General features: G+C 38.2%; 1 protein-coding gene across 2 annotated transcripts in view; it reads left to right on the top strand.

Moving 5' to 3' along the window:
* Window positions 1–1,123: 1,123 nt before the first annotated feature.
* ENOX1 (ecto-NOX disulfide-thiol exchanger 1) overlaps window positions 1,124–13,127 on the top strand; it is a 366,236-nt gene continuing 354,232 nt past the window's right edge. For both annotated transcript variants that reach the window (XM_088793020.1, XM_088793019.1), the window contains exon 1: window positions 1,124–1,253. The gene's annotated coding sequence lies outside the window, so the exon portion shown is untranslated. The remainder of the gene's footprint in view (window positions 1,254–13,127) is intronic.

The raw sequence follows: 13,127 nt of genomic DNA, 5'->3' as shown, positions 1-13,127 counted from the left end.
TGGCTCCGTGGGTGTTCCTTTTTGGCCTCACCATATCCTGCGTTCTTATGTGGGGAGCGGGACCAGAGACCACGAATGACACCCTGCATGACACCAGAGTAAACAAAAACACCTGTAAAGCATCTTTGTGTATTTCCTCCAGGTAACTCCTCTCCACCCCTCTGGTCTTAATTAGGTATTTAAGTTAAAATGGGAGGAAAAGAGGAAGGGAAGAGAGAGAAATATGAAGAAACCATATGTTTGTTAAGCTTAATGGTGTTAAATGATAATTTTGAAAAATATGAATCTTATCATTTCAAAGAGTTTTTCTTATGAGAATTATTTCTAGGTCATCGTTTAAGTTCTATTCATTTATAGACTGAATGGTACTGATATAATTCTAAGCATTTTTTAATATATTGAAAGAAAATAAAAAGTCACGTATACTTCAAATTTAAAAATAGTTTTTATAATCCACCAGACCAGGAACGGTTCCAGGTTCTATGGAGTTTTAAAGTTGTATGACTTTTGAGGTTGTCTTTAAGGAAAAAAAAAAAAAAAAAAAAGGACAATTTGGGGTATAATGTTTAGTTGCTGATCCTTGGAAGGGGCCCATGGCCATGCGGGGACCTGGTACTTGTTTCCTTCACTTCATGCAAAATTCACGTTTACACAGAAGCTTCGTTTACTTATGCCCCATTCCCCCTTTTTGGAGGGGATTTATAGCTTAATATTATTATGTTATGATAGCACACCTAGTTTTTGCTAATGCAATTTAAAGATATCTTATGGACACTGATTCATTAAAATACAAAGAAACAATATGTATTTAAGCCTTACCGTGGAAGGCTGCTAAGCTTCCTGATGTCTTAAGGCCCTACACGTATCATAATTGGATTTTAAAGAAAGTAATTGATTTAGCAAGCCTGCATTTAATTAATATTATTTATTTATTTACTCCTGCAAATAACCTTACACTCAAACCTACTTTGGGGAAATGTTTATGAGTAAATTGACAAGCAGACTGTTTTTGGATTTCGCTTGTCATCAGAGGCAGTAAGTGTGAGGTTCTTATGGGAATTTCGAAGTTTAGAAAAAGAGACTGAATTGTTAAACTCTGATCCCACAGATGTGGGTGCTTCCCTTTCAGGGTTTAGGGCATGCTGTGTGTGGTGACAAGCCTTCCAGCAGGCAGCCCACCCCACCTGTGACGTCTTCTGGGAGCTGTTGTCAGTGGCCGACTGCAGACAGCATCTCACGTTCCTGGTGCCACGGTAAGGAGTGTCTCGTGGGGTTTCTCTCCATGCTGTGAAGTTAGATTCAGGTCCCTGGTGGGGCAGTGCAGGCAGTGGGGCTCTAAAGATGCTGCTCTCTCATCCCACTATTCCAGCAATAATAGCACTTGTTATCAGGTCAACTGTTACGTGTGGTATCCTGCATCCCTAGGAGAGCTGAGCCATGGTTTTTTATTGTGGTGAAAAACACATACCATAATACTTAACTTCTTAACAAATCTTTAAGGGCTCAAGACATGTTGTACAGTGGCTTTCTAGAAGGTTTATTCATCTTACAAAATGGAAACTCTGTGCCCATTGAAACTCCTTATTTCCCCTTCCCTCCAGCTTCTGTCAACCACCATTCTACCTTGTTTCTTTGGGTTTCACTACTCTAGATATCTCATATAAATGGAATCATGTGCGGTATTTGTCTTTCTGTGACTGGCACTTAGCATTATGTCCCCAAGGTTTATCCACGTTGTATCATGTGTCAAGGTTTCCTTCTTTATGGCCAAATAATATTCTGTTGTGTACACACACACACACACACACACACACACACACGAGGTCAGACAATTAAGTTTGCAAACTCATCCTAGAAAAAGTGCTCCATACCTCATTGCTGAATATCACTATGGTCACCTTCGAAGTACACCCCTTGGGAAGCTATGCACTGATGCCAGCACCTAGTCCAACCTTCAAATCAATTTTGAACTCTTTCTGGAATGGCCATCAGAGCTGTCGTCGTATTACCCTTGATGTCCTGAATGTCATCAAAATGTCTTCCTTTCAATATTTCTTTTATCTTCAGGCAAAAAAAGAAGTCATTGGGGGCCAGATCAGGTGAGTAGGGAGGGTGTGCCAAAACAGTTATTTGTTTACTGGCTAAAAACAACCTCACAGACAGTGCTGTGGGAGCTGGTGCATTGTCGTGATGCCAGAGCCATGAATTGTTGGCAAAAGTTTCAAGTCATTTTCGTCTAAGTTTTTCACGGCGCCTTTTTAGCACTTCCAAACAATAAACTTGGTTAACTGTTCGTCCAGTTGATACAAATTCATAATGAATAATCCCTCTGATATCAGAAAAGGTTAGCAACAGTGTTGCAACAGGTTTGCAATTGTCAGACCTTGTGTGTGTGTGTATGCCGTTTTCTTTATTCATTCATCCATTGATGGACTTTTAGTTTGTTCCTACATTTTGACTATTGTGAATACTGCTGCAATGAACATGGGAGGACAGATACCACTTTTAGATCCTGATTTCAATTCTCTTGTATATATCTCCATAAGTAGAATTGCTTGGTCCTATGGTAGTTCTGTTTTTAATTTTCTGAAGGGCCTCCTTACTGTTTTCCTCAGCAGTTGTGCCATTTTACATTCCCACCAACAGTACACAAGGGTTCCAGTTTCTCCACACCTTCGCCAATATTTGTTATTTTCTGCTTTTTCCCCCCTTTTTTTAGTAATGCCACCTAAAGAGACACTTGATTGTGATTTTGATTCACATGTTTTGATAATTAGTGATGTTAAGTATCTTGTCTTATACCTGTTGGCCATTTGTATGTGTTTTTTGGAGAAATGTGTATTTAAGTCCTTTGCCCATTTTTTAATCAAATAATTTGTTATTTTTTCGTTTGTTTTTGTTGGTGTTTTACTACTGAGTTGTAGGGATTTTTAAATATATTTTGGATATTAGCTCCTTATTAGATGTATGGTTGCAGATATTTTGCCCTATTCTGTAGGTTGCTTGTCTCTGTTGATTGTTTCTTTGGCAGAAGCCTTTTAGTCTGATGTCGCTCTGCTTGTCTGTTTTCATTTTGGTTTCCTGTGCTGCTTGTGTCATATCCAAAAGTCATTGCCCAGAACAATGTCTTCCCCTATGTTTTCTTTTATGAGTTTTTAAATTTATTTATTGTTATTTTTCAATTACAGTTGACATTTTATATTATTTTATATTAGTTGCAGGTTTACAGGTGTGTAGCACAGTGGTTAGACATTTATATAATTTGTGAGGTGATCCCTCCTATTAATCTAGTACCTCCTCATCTGATGCCATATATATAGTTATTGCAGTATTATTGACTTGATTCACATCCCTGTGACTATTTTGTAACTTCCAATTTGTACTTTTAATCCCTTCACCTTTTTCACCCAACCCTCCTCCCATATGGCAACCCTCAGTTTGTTCTCTTTATCTATTGGTCTGTTTCTGTTTTGTTTGTTTACTTTGTTCTTTAGATTCCCATATAAGTGAGATCATATGGTATTTGTCTTTCTCAGCCTGAGTTATTTCACTCAGCATGATACCATCTAGGTCCATCCATGTTATTGCAAATGGTGCATTACTCAGCCATAAAGAAGAGTGAAGTCTTTTGAGATATATAGTTTCAGGTTTTATGATTAAGTCTTTAATCTATTTTGAGCTAATTTTTAAAAATGGTGTAAGCTATGGGTCCAGTTTTATTCTTTTGCATGTGGACCTCCAGTTTTTGCAGCACCATTTGTTGAAGAGAAAGAATGGTCTTTCCCCACTGCATAGTCTTGGTACCCTTGCCAAACATCATTTCTGGGCTCTCTATTTGTTCCATTGGTCTATATGTCTGGCTTTATGCCAGTACCATACTGTTTTGATTACTGTAGCTTTGTAATATGTTTTGAAGTCAGGAACTGTGAGAACCAACTTTGTTTTTCTTTGTCAAGGTTGTTTTCAGTCCTTTGTGGTTACATATAAATTTTAGATTTTTTTCTGTTTCTGTAAAAAATGTCATTGGGATTTTGATAGGGGTTGTATTGAACCTATAGATTGCTTTGTGCAGTATGGACATATTAACAGTACTGATTCTTCCTGTACATGATGTTTTCCATTTATTTGTGTCTTCTTTCATTTCTTTCATCAATTTTTTTTTCCCTAATGTACAAGTCTTCCACCTCCTTGGTTAAGTTTGTTCCTAAGTATTTTATTCTTTTTGATGCTATTGTAAATGGGATTGTTTTCTTAATTTCCTTTTTAGGCTGTGTGTTGTTAGTGTATAGAAATACAACTGATTTTTTTAATGTTGATTTGGTATTCACTACTTTGCTGAATTCACTTATTCTAATAGTTTGTTGTGTTTTTGTTTTTTTTTTTAAATATGCAGAGTATTTAGGATTTTCTACATGTAAGATTGTGTCACCTGTAAACAAAGATACTTTACTTCTTTTTTTCTGATTTAAATGCTTTTATTTCTTCTGAACTCTTGGGCTAGTATTTCCAGCAATATGTTGAATAGAACTGGCATCGTAATTTTGTTCCTGATCTTAGACGAAAAGTTTTCCAGTTTTTCACAATTCAGTATGATGTTAGCTGAGGGCTTTTTATATATAGCCTTTTTTATGTGAATTTGCTTCTATTCCTAGTTTGTTGAGTGGTTTGTTTGGTTGGTTGTTTTTTCAATCATGAAAAGGTGTTAAATTCTGTCAGGTGCTTTTGTTGCATCTATTGGGATGATCATGTGATTTTTATTCCTTATTCAATTAATGTGGTATATCACTTTGATGGAAGTTCATATGTTGTACTATCCTTGCATCCCAAGGATAAATCCCACTTGGTCGTGGTATGGGATCATTTTAATGTACTGTTGAATTCAGTTTTCTAGTATTTGTTGAGGATTTTTACATCTTGATTCATCAGAGTTGTTGGTATAATTTCTTTTTTTTTTTTTTTTTTGTAGTATCTTTGGCTTTATTATCAGGGTAATGCTGTCCTCATCAAATGAATTTGGAAATGTTCTTTCTTTGGTTTCTTGGAAGAGGTTAAGAAGGATTGGCATTGATTCTTACTTAAATATTTGGTAGACTACACCATTGAAGCCTTTTTTTTTTTTTTTTTTTTTCAGTTTTTTGGTTACTAATCTAATCTTCTTACTCATTATAGGTCTGTTCAGATTTGCTATTTCTTCATGAATCAGTCTTGTTAAATTGTATGTTTCTAGAAATTTATTTCTTCTAGGTTATCCAAATTGTTGGTATATAATTGTTTATAGAAATCTCTTATAATTCTTTCTAGTTCTATGGCATCAGTTGTATTGTCTCCTCTTCCATTTCTAATTTTATTTACTTGATTCTTCTCTTTCTTATCTTAGTCTAGCTAAAGGTTTGTCCGTTTTTTCTTATCTTTTCAAAAAACCAATTCTTAGTTTCATTGATTTATCCATTTTTAAAATAGTTTAATGTAGTGTAATTTGCAGAACATAAAGTTCACCCATTTGAAGTATATAATTCAAAGGTTTTTAACATATGTACAGAGTTGTATAACCATTATCACGGTCTAATTTTAGATTATTTTCATCATCCAAAAAGGAAACTTTGTACCCATTAGCAGGCTGAGCCATATTTAACTTTATAAACATTATGGACTTCTGAGAATCTATTTTTGACTGGAATGAATATGATGAGCTTTGAGAACCAACTTTGACTGTAGTTGATATGATGAATTTTTGGATATGGTTTAATGAACAACAAAATTCACTAAAATATATATTTTATTGTTAATAACTTGTATAAATTTTTATTGTCACTTAGAAATATCTTTAAGGGTAGTTTTTATCACTCAGAAATATTTATTACGAAATTAAGGCTTAATATTTCTTTGCAACAATACATTAATTAAGTAAGCTGTGTTGATGATATTGATGTGGTGAGTAAAAGAGTGACGGATGACAGGAAGATGAAATGTATCATATTATGTTTATGGAACAAAGTACCAGGCTGTAGGGGAAGGCGCAGATCAGATGTGACTGATATGTTTGGGGGATCATATCATGAAAGTCTTGCTGAGAAAAATACTGAGGATAATTTATGATAATTAATTGGTTACCAGATTATTTTTCGATAACAAGTTCCCCTTGAGGAAAAAAAACATTAACTTTTAAATCTACCTTAAAGGGAATTCTTGAGTAAAAACTTTCCAGGAGTCATAAAGTCTGCTTTCTCTTCATTCTTTTGGAAAGTACCCATAATTCTATTCCTGAGCCTTTAGCAAGAATACATTAAAAAAAAAAATCTGTCCTTTATAGCTGATGACAGATGGGGCGTCATCAAATGTTATTTCTCTCCATTTGGAACTATTTGTCATTGGTAATCAGTTGCCTTCCAGATCTTTCTTAGCCATCAAGAAGACCCCTGTCTCCCACACATGGTTCTCTCAAACTAGTGACTTACAGGCATATGAGTGTAGTCCATGCAGGGTACGTCTGTGTTTTCATTTCTGACATTTTCTGCCACTATAATTGTGCCGGTTACTGTGAGACATACTTTGTTTGTTCTTCCTGGCCGTAACACACACCATCTTATTTAAAATGAGCCTTCCTAGGACTGCCTCGCAGAGGTCAGCTTCCAGAGTAGTTGAAATTGTTTTATTTTGGCTTCCTTCCTACAGTTAGCCCTCATCAACCTGCCCACAAAACAAATTACCAAGAATTCTTTAATAATACAGTAATAACATTCATATATGAAAATGACTATTGACAGTGATTGATTGGATATAAATGACTGAGGAAAAAAACCTGCAGAATTGGCAAAAAGGAACAGAAAGTGGTGACTGAACGTAATGTCAGAATCTTGGAGAGCATTAGGGAATCTGTTTTTCAGGCCAGTGTATCAGCAGGAGGGAAAGCAGTGTGACATTGCTGGAACTCGCGAAGGAGAGCAAGTGACCATGCCAGGGATAAGCCCAGGCTTCTGGGCAAAGCTCCCAACTGCTGAGAGGTTCCCTTGTTTTGAAAACTGTACGAGTAATTGTTGTTAAGTCACATTCTGCGGTTGCTAGCACTGTGTGCGAAGTGGCTTCCCAAAAGAAGCAATGCTAAAATGCATTAGAAATGATGATTTAAGATTGAAGTGCCTCTGTTGAAATAACCTAAATTACAGGCTGCAACATTTGTTTTTCCCAAGTGGCCGAAATCACTGACTTAAGCTGTTTAAAATGTCAAAAACATATACAGTAGTCCCCCCTCATCTGCTGTTTTGCTTCCCGCGGTTTCAGTTACCCATGGTCAATCGTGGTCCAAAAATACTAAATGGAAAATTCCAGAAATAAACGATTTATAAGTTTTAAATTGGGCGCTGTTCTGAGTCGTGTGATGAAATCGCGTGGTCTCCAGCTCCGTCCCACCTGGGACGTGATCATCCCGTGTCCAGAGCATCCACGCTTGTATGTGCCACCTGCCCATCTTTCACTTAGTAGCCTTCTGGGTTATCAGTCTACTGTCACAGTATCACAGTGCTTGTTTATAAGTGTCCTTTAATTTACTTAACAATGGCCCCAAATTATAAGAGTAGTGATGCTGGCAATTTGGGTATGCCAAAGAGAAGCTATGAAGTGTATGTATGTATAGGAAAAAATGTAGTGTGTATAGGGTTCGAGGCTTTAGGCATCCACTGGGGTATTGACATGTATCTCCCATGGATAAGGAGGAACTCCTGCGTTCTTAGTAAGGTTGGAGAGTCAGCCATACTTCGGGGAGCACCATAGGTCTTCATCATCTAAGGAGAGCTTTGCGACCACAGGGATTGTGACTTGGTTTGTCTCACTGTAAATAAATTCAGAACGACTGATGCATTCTGACATCCGGACAGGACTGACCCAGGGATGCAACTGAGTCATGTTTGTGAGTTTCTTGGTTCAAGTCCTTTAGCGTATGTTTAGCAGTTAACAGTTAAACATTTAGACTGAAGGATTGGTCTTCGAAGTATTAAAATTCTTGATGCCTAACAGATGGCTCCAGCTACGCATGTGTGTGTCCGGGTAAACAGAGCAGCTTCCCAGGGCACCGTTGCATGACAATGGGACATCATTGATATAAATGAGGAGCATGGCACCTGTTAACAAAGGTTTCCACAGGTAATGCTTAATTGATTGGCAAGACAAAATTTCTTTCAACCCCCTCACAGGATGGGAGCAAGATAACAAGAATTGTTGACATTGTTGAACTATTTCTACTGAATATTTTCATAACAATAACCCAAAAAAGTTGATGTTGCTGAACTATCTCTATTGAACATTTTGCACAGTGTTACCACAAGCCTCACCACCATCCTAGTTTAGAATAACCTGAATTTGGCAATTCACTGTCAGTTGAAATTTTTATACTGAGTAGTATTTTAAATAGATTTCTTTATTAGAAATGAGTGATTTATTTTTATTCTCTAAATTTATAAGTTGTTAGTATGCTTTATAAGAATTTGCCTAGTTTGATAAATCATAAAAGTAAACTGAACTGAAAAAAGAACCAGAGAAAAGTGGGAAATGTTTTGACAACACAGAAGTAAAAAAAAAAAAAAAAAAAGACAAGAAAAAAAATTTTGAAATTCATTCTGTAATTTTGTAACTATATCTGTGTGAATGACCTCTGCCCTCATGAATATGAGTAACATTGTCCAATAATGACCGACAAAAAAAATTGTAAAATGAAGGAGGTTGAAGCAAGTGAAAGTGATATCTTTATTCAGTGCATGCACTAACTATTAACTAACCATAAATAAATCCACACTTTTTTTAATAGAAAGTAAATTTTCCTAACTCCACTTAATAAATGTTGAGGAAATACTTCAAATCCGCTAGTCTGATTAGGTACCAAACCTTTTGCCATTCTGGGACATCTCACATGATTCAATCTCAATGTGGCAGGGTGTGTGGGGGGGGGGATGGGGGGAAGAGAGAGAGAGACGAAATACAGAAATGTACAGTTGAATACACAGTACTAATGTGCATGTGATTAGATGGGTCCCACTTTGGAAAAGCTAGAATCCATTTATTATCTGCAAAATTTTGCAAAAACATTACATAAATGCCAAGAGCATTTTGACTTTATAATATAATATCACACTGGAGAAATATCTGGACTCTATCCTGATAGGGCAGATGGTCGATATTATGTGCTAAGAATAGGCACTTCGCAATTCCCAGCGTTTGGGACTCTGCCACGTATATCTGAAATAGGTCAAAGTGAAACTCAGGAGTTTCGTGTAGTTATGAGAGGTGCAACATTTCAAAACTGGGAGAGTCATAGGAAGTCATTTTCTGAGACAATGTTATTAGTAAAGGTATATTTGGAACCGGAGACTAATTTATCTGGCTTTTGTCTGAATGAACAGGAAATGGAAACAATTATTTTATGAAGTCCCCAGGAGTCTAGTGGAGTAATGTTTTTTTTCTTGTAACGGCCATTTTAAATGTTTGTGTTGATCCCATCTTTCATTAATTTTTATGCCACACTAAGTAAATAAAAGTTACCACTTTTCAGTGCAGGTACAATATGTGTGCTGGCTTTAATGAGAACCTGCAAGACTGAAAAACAAGAATTCCATAACCTGGTTTATGTTGTAAATAAGAGAAGAACTTTTTTTTTTCAGTTGCAAGTGTGAAGTTAGATGGGGAGAAATAATCAGATGCTGCATGTATCATGCTGTATAATCATTTCGCCTTTTAGATGTGAACCATAGACTTTCATCTGCTCACAGGTTTGTCATTAGGTGAGAGGAAACAGCATCCAAATGTGTTGAGACTGCTTCTAGAAAGCTCGAATTTCATTTCTGCCATAACGTAACCCAGGCCCAGAATTATTCATTATAACTGAAATGTAAACTATTTACATAAATAAAGCATGACTATTTGATTAAATCAGAACCACTGGGTGGAGAGAATTTATGAAAACAATAAGGAACTTTTAAGCTACCAAACTATTCAGTCACAAATGAGTTATTACAAACATAATGAGTGCCTTGTGCAGGGTGAAAGAAAGAAAATTATCTTCACAGATACGCACACACAAAAAGGGATGTTGTATGCGATAGGTCGGCCGGTAAAGGCACGCACATGGTCATTCAGGCAAGTTAAGAAAGTTTTTATTGTAAGAGACAAAAGTTTATCGGGCTGAACAAAAGATGGCTACAGCCTGGGCTGCGTGTCTAAAGACTTGCAGCCCCAAAAGGGTGGGTGAGGAGGGCTTTGTAGGGGCTGTGCTGACAGGGTAGCAGAGTTTGACAGAAAATGTTGATTGCCTACAAGCCAGTAGCCGTTTTGTGGCTTTTTCTGTTATCACAATTTTGGCTCTGTCTGCAGGGGCAGGCCCGCGCTCATGGCTCTGACTGTAAGTCAAGGTCTCTGAGACCTGACATTCAGAGACCTAACATTAAGTCAAGCTCTCGAACATTCAGAGACCTAACAGTATGATTTGTTGGTTTGCTGACCCCAAAGAGGAGCAGTATCTGTACGTGTCACCCAGATCAGAGGCAAGACTCAGGGACAGGGAAGGTGGCAGATCCAAGACCCGCCTGTAGAGAGAAGAGGCATGAACGGACGCTCACATGTATTGAGGGCCTTCTCTGTCACTGCGCCATGCTAGACATTTTATGTGTATTGTAACATGGGAAGAACAAAGAGAGTGAGCAGCAGAGTCACTGGCCGAGATGAGAAGGAAGGGGTGGTGTGATCTGTGGGGAACGTCGAGTGATGAAAGGGCGGTGGGTAGCTGGCCCTGATGTCAGAGCACAGCCAGCTCTGGAGACTCCACAGGAGAGGGTTCCAACCCATACCTGTCCTCTGTGCTGACTCAGGCAGTTCTGTGCTCATTCAAAGCACATCTGTCACACGGGAGGTCTTTAGCTCATATGGGGGATGGGAAGAATGGAAAAAGGCCAGAAAGTGAACTGACATCAGGGGTATTTATATCTGTCTCTCTGTCCATCTGTCTGCTCATCTATCCATCTGTCTGCCCATCCATCCATCTGTCCATCTGTCCAGTTCAGGGAGGCAGAAAGAAAGCCCTTAGCCAAACCCTGTGCTCAGTAATCCTTAGTTCCCATGTCACATTCATTTCTAACTACAGCTGTGTCTGTTGTTGTGGCCAGGACAGCAGCTCGTGTTCATACAATGACCTGAAATCGCCAGGGAAAAGTATAATATTCAGTGTCCTTTTTTAAAGAAGGTAGACTCAGGAGAAATGTATTTTAGAAAGATTTCCATCTCTCCATTAGAATGACGATCCTTAAGGAAGAAAGCATCTCTTCTTCATCTCCATATCCTCTGACGTCTAGCACAATGTTTTCTACATAGTAGGTCCAATATTTGTGACAGTGAACAGAATAGAAATCATTTTAAGGTTGGGGACAAAAAGAATGTTGTTCCGAATCCAGTATTCCTATTATTAGGGGACTCAACCGGAAGTGGTGCATTGCCTTACCTGTTCTCCTACCCCGCTCGCCCTCAAAATAAGATGATGTTTTTATGTCTAGAATTAAGGATTCAATTACCGCAGTGCCTTTAGTAATGAAGAGAATGAGTTCCTGAGACATTTTTTTTGGAACATTGAACAGAGGAAGATATTGTAAACTTGGAGTCACTGGAAGGAATTGTTCTCTACAACTCCAGGCAGAGGCTCCCCTATGCCTGCTTTTCCAGATGATTCTCAGCTCAGTGACTTGGGTGCCGGGAGCCCTTAGCCTCGTGCAACCCCCTGAACTCAAGGTGGGACTTAGCCAGATGCAACTCGGGGATGAGGCCTGGAGCCCTTCCAAGGTGTCTGTACCTGGGGCCTGGCCAGGGCACCCCCTATCCAGCCCGGCCTAACACATACCCGTGAAGAGACACAATTTCCCTCCGAGAAAATCAGCACTGCAGTAGGCTCTTGAATCGGCTCATTGCAGTAGGTTCTTGAGTCTGCTCTGCGATTTCCGTGACCATATTTGTCCTGATGGGTGAGCTGTCTCCTCCTTGAGCTTCGTTTTTCATAGTTATAAAATGTATTATACCTGCCCCGGAGAATCATTGGTCAGATCCTATACAGTAATTAGTCTGATGTGTTGCGGGGGTGGTAAAAGCATCATATCCACATTAGGCCAGCCTTCTCTTTGTGGCCAAACCAGTTTTGGTAGCTTTGCTGCCAAGAATGTGTTAGGTTACTACCACTGATTGTGGCTGACAATAAGAAAAATTGTGAGGAACTTTTTACTAATAAGCTATGAAGTTATAAACGAGTTATTTAGGGTATATTGGTAATTCCAATGCAAGGAAAATTAGTGTAATTTATGGAGCGTGAACCTCTTTATACCGTAAGTACAAAATATACTCTTGGCCTGATTTAATCCAATGCTTTGGTTCCAGCATCTTCGTCAGAGACGCGCACACCTTCCCAACAGAATGATGCCTGCCTCCGTGGTATTCAACAAGCTCACTAAAACGCTAATATTTTCACTTAAATCTAGTTAAGACCCTATTAACACTCTTAAGTGGTTCGGCCATGTTCTTTTTCTGATAGAAACATTTTACTTACCCCAGAGCTGTCTTTGTGTAAGAACAGCATTTTACCTCTACAGGACCTTATAAGCTTGGTGTTTCCTTCCGAGCTTCTGTTAAACTGTTCCTTGAATCCTAAAAAAAAAGTGCTTTCTCATTCTACACAGTATATTTTAAAGGACCCCAAAACTTTTCCTACAACTTCATGCATAGCATGCTGTATCACCTGCAGTTTAATATTTGTTTTAAGAAGTTACAATAAAAATAAAACCAGCTGTGTCACGCTTTTTGCAATTTACCATTTGCCTCCTTTCAGTGGAGAGGAGCCCCCTTTATGAACCAATGAAGTAGGCTTGAGAAATGGCCTGGCTTTCTAAACCACAGAATGTGTGCATAGATGCTCTGAAAGTAGAGATTTGGAGTTCTGGCGTTCTTTCAATCTGCTCAAGTATAAGAGTCATTCAATAAATACTTAGCTTCTAGAATGTGCCAAGCACTCTAGGTCTTATAGGAAAAGCATTGAGCAGCACAGACAAAAACTCTTCCTTCCTCAAGCATATGTTCTTGGGTGGGGGAGGGTATTATATTTTTAGGAGAAG

The sequence above is a fragment of the Rhinolophus sinicus genome, chromosome 16 (genome assembly GCF_057876585.1).
Source record: "Rhinolophus sinicus isolate RSI-liver-muscle chromosome 16, RSI-T2T, whole genome shotgun sequence".
NCBI lineage: Eukaryota > Metazoa > Chordata > Mammalia > Chiroptera > Rhinolophidae > Rhinolophus > Rhinolophus sinicus.
Note: the sequence above shows the minus strand (reverse complement) of the source record. Positions and strands in the feature narration are given on the sequence as shown.